Here is a 16,206-nt window from a genome sequence, read left to right on the forward strand (position 1 = left end):
TTCAGCATTTTTTCATTGATTCTTCATGAGTCTGTCAATTTTTGATCTTTGAGGCTGCTGACCCTTGGATGGGGTTTTGTGGGGACTTTTTTTGTTGTTGATGGTGTTGTTGCTTTCTGTTTGTTTTTCTTTCAACAGTCAGGTCCCTTTTCTGTAGGGTTGCTGCAATTTGCTGGGGGTTCACTTCAGGCCCTGTTCATCTGGTTACCTCCTGCACCTGGAGATGTCACTCAAGGAGGCTGGAGAACAGCAAAGATGGGTGCCTGTTCCTTCTTCTGGGATCTCTGACCTCAAGAGGCACCAACCTGATGCCAGTAGGATCGCTCCTGTGTAGGGCGTCTGACAACCCCTGTTGGAGGGTCTCACCCAGGTGGGTGGCATGGGAAACAGGACCAGTTTAACAAGCACTTGGACTGTCCTTGGTGGAGGGAGTGTGTTTTGCTGGGGGGAAACCCACTTGTCTGTGCTGCCTGGATTCCTCAAACACACCAGGAGGAAAGGCTAAGTCTGCTAGTCTGCAGAGACTGCAGCCACCACTCCCCCTAGGGGCTCAGGCCCAGGGAGATTGGGGTTCTGTCCCTGAGACTCTGGCTGGAGTTGTTAGAGTTCCTGCAGGGAGGCCCCACCCAGTGAGGAAGGATGGGTCAGGGTCAGGCCTGAAGAGGCGCTCTGGCTGCAGTTTCCCATATCTGGTGTGTTGGGCTGTGGAGGACACTTTTTGGGATCAAGCCGTCCAGCCTTCCTGGCTCCAGCAGGGGAAAAGCATGGCCTGGAGCTACAGAGATGGAGCCCAGGAAGCTTAGCATATTAGGCAGTTATGAGTCCCAATGCTGGTTGCTGTCCCTCTCCTAAGGAGCTCAAATGGCTTAGATAGGCAGCAGCAGCTTTGGTGCTGGTTGCCCCTTTCCCCAGGAACTCGCCAACCTTAAGCAGATTCTAGCTGAGTGGCTGTTGAGAATCTGTGCAGGTCTGGGATTGGGACCCTAGGCCCTGGTCGGGTGGGTTTGCAAGTGGGATCTTCTGATCCGTGGGTTGCACAGTTCCATGGAAAAAGTATGGTTTCCCTTGCTGGGTAGCACGCTCACTCACCACCTCCCTTACCGCCTCCTTTGACTGGGGGATGGGGACTCGCCTGCCTCCTGTGGCTCTCAGGTGGGCCACTGCACCACACTGCCCTTCCTTCCTCTTTGTGTATCACACCAGCCATCCAGTCAGTTCTAATGAGAGAAGCTGGATACCTTGATTGCCAGTGCAGGATTCACATAGTATAATGGTTCTTTTCTTCTCTCTTTTTCTTTCTTTTTTTTTTTTTTTTTTTTTGAGATGGAGTTTTGCTCTTGTCACCCAGGCTGGAATGCAATGGTATGATCTTGGCTCACTGCTATCTCTGACTCCTGGGTTCAAGCAGTTCTCCTGCCTCAGCCTCCCAAGTAGCTGGGATTACAGGCAGCTGCCACCATGCCTGGTTGGTTTTTTGTATTTTTGGTGGAGACTGGGTTTCACCATGTTGGCCAGGCTGGTCTCGAACTCCTGACCTCAAGTGATCTGCCTGCCTCAGCCTCCCAAAATGCTGGGATTACAGGAGTGAGCCACCGTGCCCAGCCTAATCATTCTTTTCAGTGGGAGCCTCTGATCGCTGCTGCTTCTAGTTGGCCATCTTGTGAACTCAGTTCTTTGATCTCCCTAATTCCACCATCCCATCCCACCTACTCCCAAACTCACTTATTTCCCTTCTCACTGTCTATGATGTGTTCACCATAATTTCTTGTGACCTTGACCTACTTTACCAGTTCTCAACCATAATAGCCCCCTGAAATCCCCAGCATTACCAGTTAGATAACCCAAACAATTGTGAGTTGATTTTGAAAGAGTCAACTCTGTGGCCACCTCTGGCTAACACTGGGTTCTACCTACCTGGTCTCAGGCTTCCCCATAAGTGTGTGTGCTTTTGCTTTCTTTTATGTTGCATACAATTTATTTTTTATGTTGGGGGCTTTTTTTTATGTTTCAGGTTGGGGCAGGGTTTCCTCAATCTTCACCCCAAGAATCTGGTGAAATTCCTGAAGGTAAAATTCATGAAAGTGTGGAGATCCACCCTAAAGTGAGGCACCCGAAGTTTTATCTCTCAAGCTGATTTACATTAAGTCTCCAGCAATTAGTCAATTTTCCTTAAATACTCCTACCTGTCTCTAGCAGCAACTTCTGCTCCAGGTAAGCTGCAGTTCTCTATATTCATCTGCCTCTCCAATTTTGAGGATGTATTTAATAGTTGGCTTTGTGACCTTAATTCTCTGATGGATATAAGAAGAATTACTGGTTTTCAGTTTATTTCTTGTTGTGAGGTCAGGAGTTACAATTGACAAGCTCCTTGCACATCAAACTGGCAACTGTGGGGCTTCTTAGTGATAGTCAAAGAACTTTATGATGATACAATGCCTAGAAGATAGCAAATATTTAATAAATGTTTGCTGCGTCAAAGTCTAAAAACAAGGGCGCACTAATTTAGGGGCAATTTCTCTAAAGATATAGGGCTTATTTTCAGCTGTCATGTGAGAAAAGGAGCTTTACTCCTTGGTCTTGAGCTAAGATTGTGGCTTTACTTGTTTACATACTTTTTGGAACAAATAAGTGTTTTCCCAAAACTTCTGACTCAGAATCAGATCCTAGTTTCCCAACCAGGTACCATCTGTTGTATTATTACTATTATTATTTTATTTATTTATTTATTTTTGAGATGAAGTCTCACTCTTGTCCCCCAGGCTGGAGTGCAATGGCAGGATCTCGGCTCACTACAACCTCCTCCTCCCAGATTCAAGTGATTCTCCTGCCTCATCCCCAAGTAGCTGGGATTACAGGCACCTGCCACCACGCCTGGCTAATTTTTGCATTTTCAATTGAGACTGGGTTTCACCATGTTGGCCAGGCTGGTCTAGAACTCCTGACCTCAGGTGATCCACCTGCCTCGGCTTCCCAAAGTACTGGGATTACAGGTGTGAGCCACTGCACCTGGCGCCATCTATTGTATTCTTACTGACTCTCCTCTAGAATTCTGACAGATTTTCTAAGTCTCAATTTGAATAAAATACCTCGTTTCCTACATTGTCATCTACCATGAGCCCCCTGAATTTCTGTTCTTTCTATCTTAAACATTTATCCCTATCCTCCTTTAGGTCAAAGCTATTAAGCAAGTTAAAAACACCAGGTGTTGTGCTGTGTGCTTTATAGAGATGATTTTATTGGCTTCTCATAACAAAAAATATGAGATGGGTATGAGTTCTGCATTTGGAAGATACAGAATTATGACTTAAAGAGGTTAAGTAAATTACCTAATTTACATAGCTAGTAGGTGGCAGAGCTGGGAGATATTCAACCTCTCCTCTTGTTTGTCTCATCTCAGCGCACCCATCTATCCTACAAGCCAATGCAGAACACCTCCATGTGACAGGCACAGAACTAGGTGCCTTGATGGTTACAAAGATCAATTGCATGTTCTTGTGCTCAAGAGTTACAATGCCCTCCTTTGGAAAAGAGTTGCCAACCTATGACTAACTCTAACAAAGTAGCCCCAGAAGCTGCCATTTTCGCTTCCTGCCTGGACTTCTTGCAAACTTGGAATGGGGCAAACTGATAAGAGTTAAAACTTGTTGGCTGAGTGTAGTGGTTCACGCCTATAATCCCAGCAGTTTGGGAGGCCGAGGCGGGTGGATCGCTTGAGGTCAGGAGTTCGAGAACAGCCTTGCCAACATGGTGAAACCCCGTCTCTACTAAAAATACAAAAGTTAGCTGGGCCTGGTGGTGTATGCTTGTAATTCCAGCTTCTCAGGAGGCCAAGATATGAGAATCACTTGAACCCAGGAGGTAGAGGTTGCAGTGAGCCAAGATTGCACCACTGTGCTCCAGCATGGGCGAAAGAGTGAAATTCTGTCTTAAAAAACAAAACAAAACAAAACAAACAAAAAACTGTTTTGAGGGATTAGTTTTATTATACTGTATTAGCATTATATACATTAAATATTAGAGTATTACATATTTTAGGTTTTTTTTAACCTGATTTTAGTTTTCAAAGCTTCACAAATGTGCAATTCTGAGTTGCAATTCGATTTGGGAGCCATTTACAGAGATGAAGATAAATGATAGAATAGATAGAATAAGTAGATAGATGAGATAGTGTGACCTGACCAAAGGGAGGAAATTATAACACCTTAGGGTTGTGAGGGAAACCTAGCAGTCAGTTAGACTCACCACTCCAGGAGTTGAGTGGGCCTAACAAGCTCTCATGAGCTGTCAGGCCACCAGAACCTCACTCTATTCTGAAAGTGTGATAACAACTAGCACCTGGCTTTCAGAGTAATTAATCTTTACCACCAGATCAGTAGCTGACACCCCAGGATAATTTTTTACCTTTTATCATCTTATGACTCATCTTTCTAATGTTTCAAAAGACTATGGACAAATATAACACCTGTCAACCAGTTAAGAAAGAACATTTCTATCTAAAAACATAACTTTATGGAAGTTCTTGATATGACATTTGTTTTACAAGCTCAAATATTTTAATTTTTCTTTTATCATCCAAACAGAAATTGCTTCTTTTATTCTTACCTCTAAGTTTCTCTCTGCTTCTCCCAATGTCCTTCCCATTTCTTTACCCTCTGTTTTTCTTTTCTTCAAAAACTTAGAGCAGACAGACCTTTTCTGACACAAGCTATTTGGAATTGGACTTGTTACCTCTTTAAAATTCCTTTTTTTTTTCTGAAAAATGGGGATAATAGCAGCTTCATAGAGGTTTTTCAAGGTTAAATGAGTAATAAAGATAGGGCCTATAGCTCAGTTTCGAGCACATAAAGTGTTATAATTGCTAGCTCTTATATTTAGCCATTGCTGCCAGTGTTACTGTTTTTATTTTTATTTATTCATAGGTCCTTTTCTGTTTCTTTTTTCCTATGTCAGAAAGCCATTTCTAGATTTTCCTGGGTTTCTTATTAATTTAAGACCGTCTTCTATGTAAATCCAGAGGTTTGCTCATGTGTCAAAATGTTTTCAACCCATAATTGGAAGTATCTATGATGAAGATGTAGGTACCATGATGTTTACTCTGGATGGGGGGACCTGGGACTTCTTTTTCAATTTCTAGTGATGATCTACACACAGCAGTTTACAGTAAAAATTGTTACTGAGGACTGAATAGAGGAGGCATTTTATTGCCCTGTTTGGTTAGTCTCCATGGAAATTTGACCCCAACTATAACAAAGTTATTAGTTGACAAAGACAACCTTGGAGGGAGACTGGGAGGCAGAGTCTGTTTTACCCCCACCTCCTCAGGTTTGCATCCTCCATCCTCATAGTGTCCTGGGGCCCAGTGACCACCTGAGGCTGCACCCAGAAAGGGAACAAGGAGGACTTGGAAACATTCCTGCCAGGCGAGGCTCTCAGATGGCCCCTGAGGGTGCCTTTTGAAATATGTATAACCCTTGTCACTTAGAAATACAGCTCATTAAATGAGATATTTTTTAAAATGGGAAATAATTTATAAAGATAAAAATAGCCTTGCCACAAAAGCACAAAAATAAATTCTGTACCTTCTCTGCCTGATTCTGGGAGGGAAGGAAGGGGGAGGGTGAGAGTCAGAATGTATTCTGGCTGAAGCTAAGTAAGAACAGAAACTTGACCAACTTGCACTGGTCCCCCAAGATGCAGGGATCTTAGGACGGTGGAGGGGAATTGGATTCTTTAAAAATATATATATATAATTCCTTAGTCCTGAGCTCCAGTCATTCCCAGCATGGGGTGCTTTGTTCCTAGACAATGGCACACCACAGGGGTACAAAATCCATCCAGCCACCTGCCCTAGTTCCTCTTCCTCCCAAACACCTTTTAATCACTGGGTTCAGAGCAGAAAATAATAGAGAGCTCTCAGAAGGCCCCTTCCTTCAGCATTTTAAAAATACCTTCACAGGCCGGGCTCGGTGGCTCACGCCTGTAATCCCAGCACTTTGGGAGGCCGAGGCGGGAGGATCACGAGGTCAGGAGATTGAGACCATCCTGGAGCACCCGTCTCTACTAAAAAATACAAAAAACTTAGCTGGGCGTGGTGGCGGGCGTCTGTAGTCCCGGCTACTCGGGAGACTGAGGCAGGAGAATGGCGTGAACCTAGGAGGCGGAGCTTGCAGTGAGCCTAGATCTCGCCACTGCACTCCAGCCTGGGGGACAGAGCAAGACTCCGTCTCAAAAAAAAAAAAAATATTTTCACATGACCTCAGCTTCTAGTGAGCTCCTCTTCACTCAACTGCCCCAGCCTTGGTGCTTCTTAAGAAAAGCAACCATATTCCTGCTTCAGGACCTTTGCACTGGCTGTTCTTTTTTCCCTCCAGAGGCCTCTTCCCCGAGAAAAGTTCATTCCCTCACCTCCTCCAAGCCTCTGCCAAAACATCACCCTCTCAGGGGGCTCATTCACCAATGCCCCTTCCCCAGCCAGCACGTTCCATCCTCCATACCCTGCTCTACTTCTGCTGTGACACATGCCACCTTTAAACCTACCATAACAGTTATTTCTCTTATGCTTCATCTTCTCCAATGAAAGCAAGAATTTTCATCTCTTTTGTTTATGGATACATCCCCAGATCCAGAACAGTATCCATCACACGGTCTGATGAACAAACAAATGATCAAACTTCTTTTTTTTTCTTTTTTCTGAGACAGAGTCTCACTCACTCTGTTGTCCAGGCTGGAGTGCAGTGGCGTGATCTTCATTCACTGCAACCTCCGCCTCCCGAGTTCAAGCAATTCTCCTGCCTCAACCTCCTGAGTAGCTGGGATTACAGGCGTGCACCACCATGCCCAGCTAATTTTTGTATTTTTAGTAGAAACGAAGTTTCACCGTGTTGGCCAGTCTGGTCTCGAACTCTGACCTCTAGTGATCCACCTGCCTCAGCCTTCCAGAGTGCTGGGATTGCAGGTGTAAGCCACCACACCCAGCCAAAATTTTCAATCACATCTGATAGCAGCATAGGACAGACTTCCCCCCAAAAGGATTTGATGAATGACAGATTGTCCCTTCCAGTCATGACTCAGGTGGTCATGACTTAGTTATGAGGATGAGAGCAGGGTGGCCTCAGGGATGTATGATTGCTGAGAGCTAATCAGGCAAACCATAGCACCTATGACTACTGAGAAGATTTGCTTTACTCAGATTGTACCTAATATAGCAGCCATATTTGTACTTCAAGAAATTGGAAATGGAATCATAGTAAAAGAACCCTGAAGAGGTCTTAGTGTGGAGTGAATTTTTCCCCTTTGTTTTTTTCTGTCCTCTGCCTGGAACACAGCCATGTGCAGGGCTCAGAACACAGGAAGTAGGGGCATCTTTTACATTGACTGTGTAAAAACCCCATTATTTCTCAATCCCTGTGTTCCGGGCTTATAATATACCAAGTGAGTAATTGTGAGTAATTAGAATAATGCATGGTTCTAAGCACTTGGTGTGTAGCTGTAAATACACCTTTAGTGAGGCATCCTGTGTGTGTTCTGTCTGCCTGCCTGCTTCCCCTAATCAGCCAAAGACCTGAGAAGCCTCCCAACCCCATGCGGAAAAGTAGAAAGCACGCCCTGATAGCTGAGGAGCAGTCAGGGGAAACTGAAGTCACCCTTGAAAGAGCACCAACAGGGATAAGGGGCTAATATCCAAAATATACAAGGAGCTCAAGCTACTCAAAACAAAAACTATTAAAATGGGCAAAGAAATGTCAAATAGACGTTTCTCAAAATGAAGACATTTCTCAGAAGAATATATAAATGGCCAAGAGATATGTAAAAAAAATGTTCAACATTTCTAATCACCAGAGAAATCCAAATTCAAACCACAATGAAATGTCACCTCACACCATTTAGATTGGCTGTTATTGAAAAGGTGAAAAATAAATGTTGGTGAGGATGTGGAGAAAGGGGACTTCTTATGCACTGTTGGTGGTATTGCAAATTAGTGCAGCTATTTTGGAAGACAGTATAGCAACTCCTCCAAAAATGAATAATAAACATGTGATTGAGCAATCCTACTACTGGATATATACCCAAAGGAATTGAAATCAGTATGCCAAAGAGATGTCTGTACTCCAATGTCATTGCAACATTGTTCATGACAGCCAAGATATGGAATCAACCTAAGTGTCCATTAATGGATAAATTGATTAACAAAATACGGTATATGTGCACAATGGAATATTGTTCAATCTTAAGCAGAAAATTCTGTTATTTGCAACAACATGCATGAACTTAGGAGACAGTATGTTAAGTAAAATAAGCCAGGCACAGAGAGACGAATATTGTATGACCTCACTTATATGTGGAATTTTAAAAAATCGAGCTCATAGAAGTAAAGAGTGGATGGTGTTTATCAAAGGCTGGGAGAAGGGTCAATAGGTGGGGAAACAGGATGTTGGTCAATGGGTACAAATTTTCAGTTAGAAGTAATAAGTTCAGGTGTTCTATTATACAGCATAGTGATCATAGATAATGTACATTTCAAAATAGCTGAAAGATAGGATTTTAAATGATCTCACCAGAAAGAGGTGATAAATATTTGATGTGATGGATATGCTAGTCTGATTTGATCATTCCACAGTATATACATGTATCAAGACATCACATTGTACCTCATTAAATATAAACAATTATTTGTCAATTAAAAGTAACATAAAACATATATATTATATTATATATATATATAGAGAGAGAGAGAGAGAGAGAGAGAGAGAACGCACGCGTGTGAGAGAGCACACCAAGACAAAGCAGGTAGCACTGCCTACCCTAGACCCAGCATCAGAGTCAAGGCTCAAACCCCAGCTCCTCCACTTGTCAGTTCTGCAAGCTTAGATGAGGACTTGAATATAGTCAAGCTTCATTTCCATCTGCGAAATGAGACATTACTTGTTCTATTTCCTCTGTGGGGTTTTAATTATGAAAACGGTTAACACCTATTGAGTGCTCACTATGTACCAGATGATGTTAAAAGTGAATGTGTATATATTTATACATACATACATACATATATATATATGTAAGTGTATATATTTGCAATAAAGTGCACAAATCTTAAGGGTAAAGCTTAGTGAGTTTTTGTATATTTATACACTTGTAAAACCACTACCCAGATAAAGATATAGATGACAAGCACTCCAGAAGAGGCCTTCATGCCTTCTCCCAATTCAAAGCCTCCAAAGGTAATTGATATTTGGCTTCCATCACAATAGATTAGTGATAGAGTTTGGCTGTATCCTCACTCAAATCTCATCTTGAATTGTTCCCATAATCCTCACGTGTTGTGGGAGGGACCAGGTAGAGATAATTGATTCATGGGGGACAGTTTCCCTCATCCTGTCCTTGTGATAGTGAGTTCTCATGAGATCTGATGGTTTTATAAGGGGCTTCCTCCTTTGCTAGGCACTCATTCTCTCACCTGCCACCCTGTGAAGAGGTGTCTTCTGCCATGATTGTAAGTTTCCTGAGGCCTCTCCAGACATATGGAACTGTGAGTCAATTTAATCTCTTTCCTTTATAAATTACGAAGTCTTGGTTATGTCTTTATTAGCAGCATGAGAACAGACTAATATAGCAAATTGGTACTGGGTAGTGGGGTGCTGCTGTAAAGATACTCAAAAATGTGAAAGTGACTTTGGAACTGGGTAAAAGGTGGAGGTTGGAATAATTTGGATAGTTCAGAAGAAGACAGGAAAATGTGGGACAGTTTGAAACTTCCTAGAGACTTGGAGGGCTCAGAAGACAGGAAGATGTAGGGAAGTTTGAAACTTCCTAGAGACTTGTTGAATGGCTTTGACCAAAATGCTGATAATGATATGGACAATGAAGTCCAGGCTGAGATGGTTTCAGATGGAGGTGAGGAACTTGTTGGGAAGTGGAGCAAAGGTGACTCTTGTTATGCTTTAGCAAAGAGATGTGGTGGCATTTTGCCTCTGCCCTAGAGATCTGTAGAACTTTGAAGTTGAGAGAGATGATTTAGAGTATCTGGTGAAAGAAATTTATAAGTGGCAAAGCATTCAAAAGGAAGCAGAGCATAAAAGTTTGGAAACTTTGCAGCCTGATGATGCAGTAAAAAAGAAAAACCCATTTTCTGGGGAGGAATTCAAGCCTGCTGCAGAAATTTGCATAAGTAACAAGGAGCTGAATGTTAATCACCAAGATGGTGGTGAAAATGTCTCCAGGGCACATCAGAGACCTTCATGGCAGCCACTCCCATCATAGACCCAGAGGCCTATGAGGGAAAAAAATGATTTCCTGGGCTGGGCCAAATGGTTTCCCTCCTGCTCTATGCAATTGAGGGACATGTTGCCCTGCATCCCAGCTGTTTCAGCTCCAGCTGTGGCTAAAAAGGAGCCAAGGTTCAGCTTGAGTCATTGCTTCAGAGGATGCAAGCCCCAAGCCTTGGCAGCATCCACGTGGTGTTGGTCCCGCAGGTGCACAGAAGACGAGAAATGAAGTTTGGGAACCTCTGCCTAAATTTCAGAGGATGTATGGAAATGCCTGGATGTCCAGGCAGAGGTGTGCTGCAGGGATGGAGCCCTCATGGAGAACCTCTGTTAGGGCAGTGCAGAAGGGAATGTGGAGTTGGAGCTCCCACACAGAGTCCTAACTGGAGCACTGCCTAGTAGAGCTGTGAGAAGAGGGCTTTGTCCTCTAGATCCCAAAATGGTAGATTCACAAGATTCACCAACAGCTTGCACTGTGTGCCTAGAAAAGCTTCAGACACTCAACACCAGCCCGTGAAAGTACCCAGGAGGGAAACTAGACCCTGCAAAAGCCACAGAAGCAGAGCTGCCAAAGGCTATGGGAGCCCCACTGTTGTATCAGTGTGACCTGGATGTGAGACATGAAGTCAGAGGAGATCATTTTGGAACTAAATTTCCAAAGGTTTAATAACTGACCTATTGGATTTCAGACTTGCATGGAGCCTGTAGCCCCTTTGTTTTGGCCAATTTCTCCCATTTGAAATGGGTGTATTTACCCAGTGCCTGTACCCCATTGTATCTAGGAAATAACTAATTTGCTTTTAATTTTACAGGCTCATATGCAGAGGGACTTGCCTTGTCTCAGATTAGGCTTTGGACTTGGACTTTTGAGTTAATACTGGAATGAGTTAAGACTTTGGAGGACTGTTGGAAGAGCGTGATTGTGTTTTGAATTGGGAGGACATGAGATTCTGGAAGGGCCAAGGGTAGAATGATATGGTTTGGCTGTGTTCCCACTCAAATCTCATCCTGAATTGTGGTTCCCATAATCCCCATGTGTCATGGAAGGGACCAGGTGAGATAATCATGATGGTGGTTTCCACCATCGTGTTCTCATGATAGTGAGTTCTCATGAAATCTGATGATTTTATAAAGGGCTTCCTTCTTCGCTGGGCACTCATTTTCTCTCCTGTCATCCTGTGAAGTGGTGCCTTTTGCCATGATTGTAAGTTTCCTGAGGCCTCTTCAGCCATATGGAACTGAGTCAATTAAACCTCTTTCTTTTATAAATTACTCAGTCTTGGGTATGTCTTTATTAGCTATGGACTAATATGATTAGTTATGCATATTCTTGACTTTTATATAAATGGAATTCATACAAGATGCATTCATTTTTTTCCTGGCTCTTTTCATACATGTTTGTGAGACTCATCCATGTTGCATGTAACAGTCATTAGTTTTGTTTACTCCTGTGTAATGTTTTATTATATGACTATACTATATCAAATCTCTTATTGATGAACACTTGGATTGTTTCCAGGTTTTGCTATTATGCATAAAGCTGCTTTGAAAATTCTTGTAGAAATATTTTGGTGGAAATCCTTTTATTTCTTTTGAGTATATAACTGGGATGGTTGGAAGGTGCTAGATCTAGGAATTATGTATGTTTAACTTTAATATCAACTGCCAAATGGTTTTCCAACCAGGCTATACCAATTTTCACCCCCACCAGCAATAATAATTTGAGTTTCAGTTGCTTTGTATTTTCACGAACACTTGGTATTGCTAGTCTTTAATTTTAGTCATTCTATTAAAAATGTTTTGTCATGGCTTTAATATGAATTTCTCTGACTAATAATGATAAGTAACTGTTTATATGTGTATTGGCCAGTTGAATAGCCTCTATTTGAAGTTCAGGTCTTTTGCCTTTTAAATTTTGTTGTTTGTATTATTTATTGGTTTATTAGAGTTTTTATACATTACAGGTGGTAGTCCATTGTGAAGTATATGTTTTGCCCATATCTTTTCCCTCTGTGTCTTGACTTTTCACTCTGTTGATAGGTCTTAATATTTATTTAGTTAACAGTGTCTCACTGTATCGCACAGGATGGAGTGCAATGGTACAATCATAACTCACTGTAACCTTAAACTTCTGCCTCAGATTCCTGAGTGGCTGGAACTACAGATATGCACCACCATGCCTGGCAAGTTTTTTTATTGTAGAGACAAGGTCTCTCTATGTTACCCAGGCTGGTCTTCAATTCCTGTCCTAAAATGATCCTCCCAACTCAGGCTCCCAAAGTGCTGGTATTACAGGTGTGAGCCGCCATGCCTGGCCCATAGTTCTTAATTTTAAAGAAGCCAAAATTAATATATCCTTTCTTTTATGATTATTGATCTTTATGTCCTGTCTAAAAATATTTGCTTCTGGCAAGGTTTCTGAAGATGTTTTCCTATTCTTTCTTCTAGAAATTTTATCATTTTATGTTTTGTATTTGGTCTATAGTCTCTCTGAATTTTTATGGTGCAAGATAGGATGGTCAGTTTCATTTTTCCTATATCAACATCCAATCGACATTTATTAAGAAGGACATCCTTCCCCAGTGACTTATAATGACATCTTTGTAACAAATTGTGTGATGGTATTTATGTAGAAGTATTCCTATGTTTCATTGTTCTATTTCTTTCACTGATACCACATAATATTTATAGTACTGTAGCTTTAAACTAGATTCTTGAACTTTGCTCTTCAACATTTTTTTTCACAATTCTAAGTCTTTTGTATTTCCATGTAAATAATCTGCTTACCAATTTTTATAAAAACCTTCTGATAATTTGATTGGATCAATCACCTGGGGGCAAATTTAACATCTTAAATTTAACAATGTTAACTATTCCAGTCCATGAATATGGTATTTTTCTCTATTTATTTGCTATTCTTTACTTTAATCTCAGCAAAAGCTTGTAGTTTTCAGTGAAATTATTTTAAGTGCTATGCTTATTTAACCTCCCGAACAGCCTTAAGAGATAGGCACTATTATCCCTGTTTCCAAACTCATAGAAGGTAAATGATTTGCTTAGGGTCATGTAGCTAAAAAGTGAATGAGTCACTATGCAAATGAAATATAATCATGCAGGGACATGAGTTTATAGATTAAATAGTGCTATAAAGCAAAAGAAACAATCAACAGAGTGAAAAGATAACCTATAGAATGAAAGAAAATACTTCAAAACTATTCATCCAACAAGATTAATATCCAGAACATATAAAAAACTGAGACATCGCGAAAGAAAAAAAAAATCCAACTAACATAACAGGAAAGGAGGTGGCTGGCAAGATGGCCAAATAGGAACAGCTCCAGTCTGCAGCTCCCAGTAAGATCAGTGCAGAAGGTGGTTCTGCATTTCCAACTAATGTACCTGGTTCACCTCATTGGGACTGGTTAGACAGTAGGTGCAGCCCACAGAGGGTGAGCTGAAGCAGGGTGAGGCGTTGCCTCACCCAGGAACTGCAAAGGGTCAGGGAACTCCCTCCCCTAGCCAAAAAAAGCTGTGAGGGACTGTGCCATGAGGAATGGTGCATTCTGGCCCAAATACTATGCTTTTCCCATGGTCTTTGCAACCCACAGACCAGGAGACTCCCTCAGATGCCTAAACCATAAGGGCTCTGGGTTTCAAGCACAAAACTGGGCAGCCATTTGTGCAGACACGGAGCCCAGCGATGCCTGGAATGCCAGTGAGACAAAACCATTCACTACCCTGGAAAGGGGGCTGAAGCCAGGGAGCCAAGTGGTCTAGCTCAGTGGATCCCACCCCGTTGGAGCCAGCAAGCTAAGATCCATTGGCTTGAAATTCTCACTGCCAGTATAGCGGTCTGAAGTCAACGTGGGATACTTGAGCTTGGTGGAGGGAGGGACATCCACCATTACTGAGGCTTCGGTAGGCGGTTTTCCCCTCACAGTATAAACAAAGCCGCTTGGAAGTTCCAACTGGGCAGAGCCCACCACAGCTCAGCAAAGCTGCTGTAACCACACTGCCTCTCTAGATTCCTCCTCTCTGGGTAGGGAATCTCTGAAAGAAAGGCAGCAGTCCCCGTCAGGGCCTTATAGATAGAACTCCCATCTCCCTGGGACAGAGCACCTGGGGGAAGGGGTGGCTGTGGGTACAGCTTCAGCAGACTTAAATGTTCCTGCCTGCCAGCTCTGAAGAGAGCAGCAGATCTCCTAGCACAGTGCTTGAGCTCTGCTAAAGGACAGACTGCCCCCTCAACTGGGTGCCTGACCCCTGTGCCTCCTGACTGGGAGATACCTTCCAGCAAGGGTTGACAGACACCTCATACAGGAGAGTTCCGGCTGGCAGGTGCCCCTCTGGGATGAAACTTCCAGAGGAAGGAAGAGGCAGCAATCTTTGCTGTTCTGCAGCCTCCGTTGGTGATACCCAGACAACCAGGGTCTGGAGTGGACCTCCAGCAAACTCCAGCAGACGTGCAGCAAAGGGGCCTGTTAGAAGGAAAACTAACTAACAGAAAGGAATAGCATCACATCAAAAGAAAGGATGTCCACACACAAACTCCATGGGAAGGTCACCAACATCAAAGACCAAATGTAGACAAATCCACGAAAATGAGGAAAAAACAGCACAAAAAGGCTGAAAATTCCAAAAACCAGAATGCCTCTTCTCCTCCAAAGGATTGCAACTCCTCGCTAGCAAGTGAACAAAACTGGACGGTGAGTGTTTGGCAAATTGACAGAAGTAGGCTTCAGGAGGTAGGTAATAACAAACTCCTGCAAGCTAAAGGAGCATGTTCTAACCCAATGCAAGGAAGCTAAGAACCTTGAAAAAAGAGGAATTGCTAACTAGAATAACCAGTTTAGAGAACATAAATGACCTGATGGAGCTGAAAAACACCGCACAAGAACTTCATGAAGCATACACAAGTATCAATAGCCAAATTGATCAAGCGGAAGAAAGGATATCCGAGACTTAGAGATCAAAATACACAAGTGTCAATAGCCAAATCAATCAAGCGGAAGAAAGGATATCTGAGATTTAGAGATCAACTTAATGAAATAAAGCATTAAGACAAGATTAGAGAAAAAAGAATGAAAAGGAACACCACAAATATAAGAGCAACCCCAAGACACAAGATAATCAGATTCACCAAGGTTGAAATGAAAGAAAAAATGTCAAGTGCAGCCAGAGAGAAAGACTGGGTTACCCCCAAAGGGAATCCCATCAGACTAACAGCAGATCTCTCTGCAGAAACCGTACAAACCAGAAGAGAGTGGGGCCCAATCATTCTTAAAAGAATTTCATAGCCAACAAAACCATGCTTCATAAGTGAAGGAGAAGTAAACACTTTACAGACAAGCAAATACTGAGAGATTTTCTCACTGCTAGGCCAACCTTACAAGAGCACCTGAAGGAAGCACTAAATATGGAAAGGAAAAACCGGTACCAGCCACGGCAAAAACAAACCAAACTGCAAATACCATCAATACTATGAAGAAATTGCATCAACTAATGGGTAAAATAACTGGCTAGCATCTGAAATTCACATGTAACAATATTAACCTTAAATGTAAGTGGGTAAATGCCCCAATTAAAAGACACAGACTGACAAATTGGATAGAGTCAAGACCCATCGGCGTGCTGTATTCAGGAGATCCATGTCACATGCAAAGACACACATAGGCTCAAAATAAAGGGATGGAGAAATATTTACCAAGCAAATGAAAAGCAAAAAAACAAAAAACAATAAAAGTAGGGGTTGCAATCCTAGTCTGAGATAAAACAGACTTTAAACCAACAAAGATCAAAAGAGACAAAGAAGGCCATTACATAATGGCAAAGGGATCAATGCAACGAGAAGAGCTAACTATCCTAAGTATATATGCACCCAATACAGGAGCATCCAGATTAATAAAGCAAGTTCTTAAAGACCTACAAAGAGACTTAGACTCCCACA

At 42.3% G+C, this 16,206-nt stretch overlaps 1 long non-coding RNA gene across 1 annotated transcript in view; it reads left to right on the forward strand.

Annotated features, from left to right (window-relative positions):
• Positions 1-314: 314 nt before the first annotated feature.
• Positions 315-16,206, forward strand: part of LOC129044618 (uncharacterized) — a 148,042-nt gene continuing 132,150 nt past the window's right edge. Inside the window, exons 1-2 of the long non-coding RNA XR_008504719.1 lie at positions 315-370; positions 2,012-2,211. This is a non-coding gene — a long non-coding RNA (uncharacterized LOC129044618). The remainder of the gene's footprint in view (positions 371-2,011; positions 2,212-16,206) is intronic.

This window comes from Pongo pygmaeus, chromosome 1, assembly GCF_028885625.2.
Source record: "Pongo pygmaeus isolate AG05252 chromosome 1, NHGRI_mPonPyg2-v2.0_pri, whole genome shotgun sequence".
Classification (NCBI taxonomy): domain Eukaryota; kingdom Metazoa; phylum Chordata; class Mammalia; order Primates; family Hominidae; genus Pongo; species Pongo pygmaeus.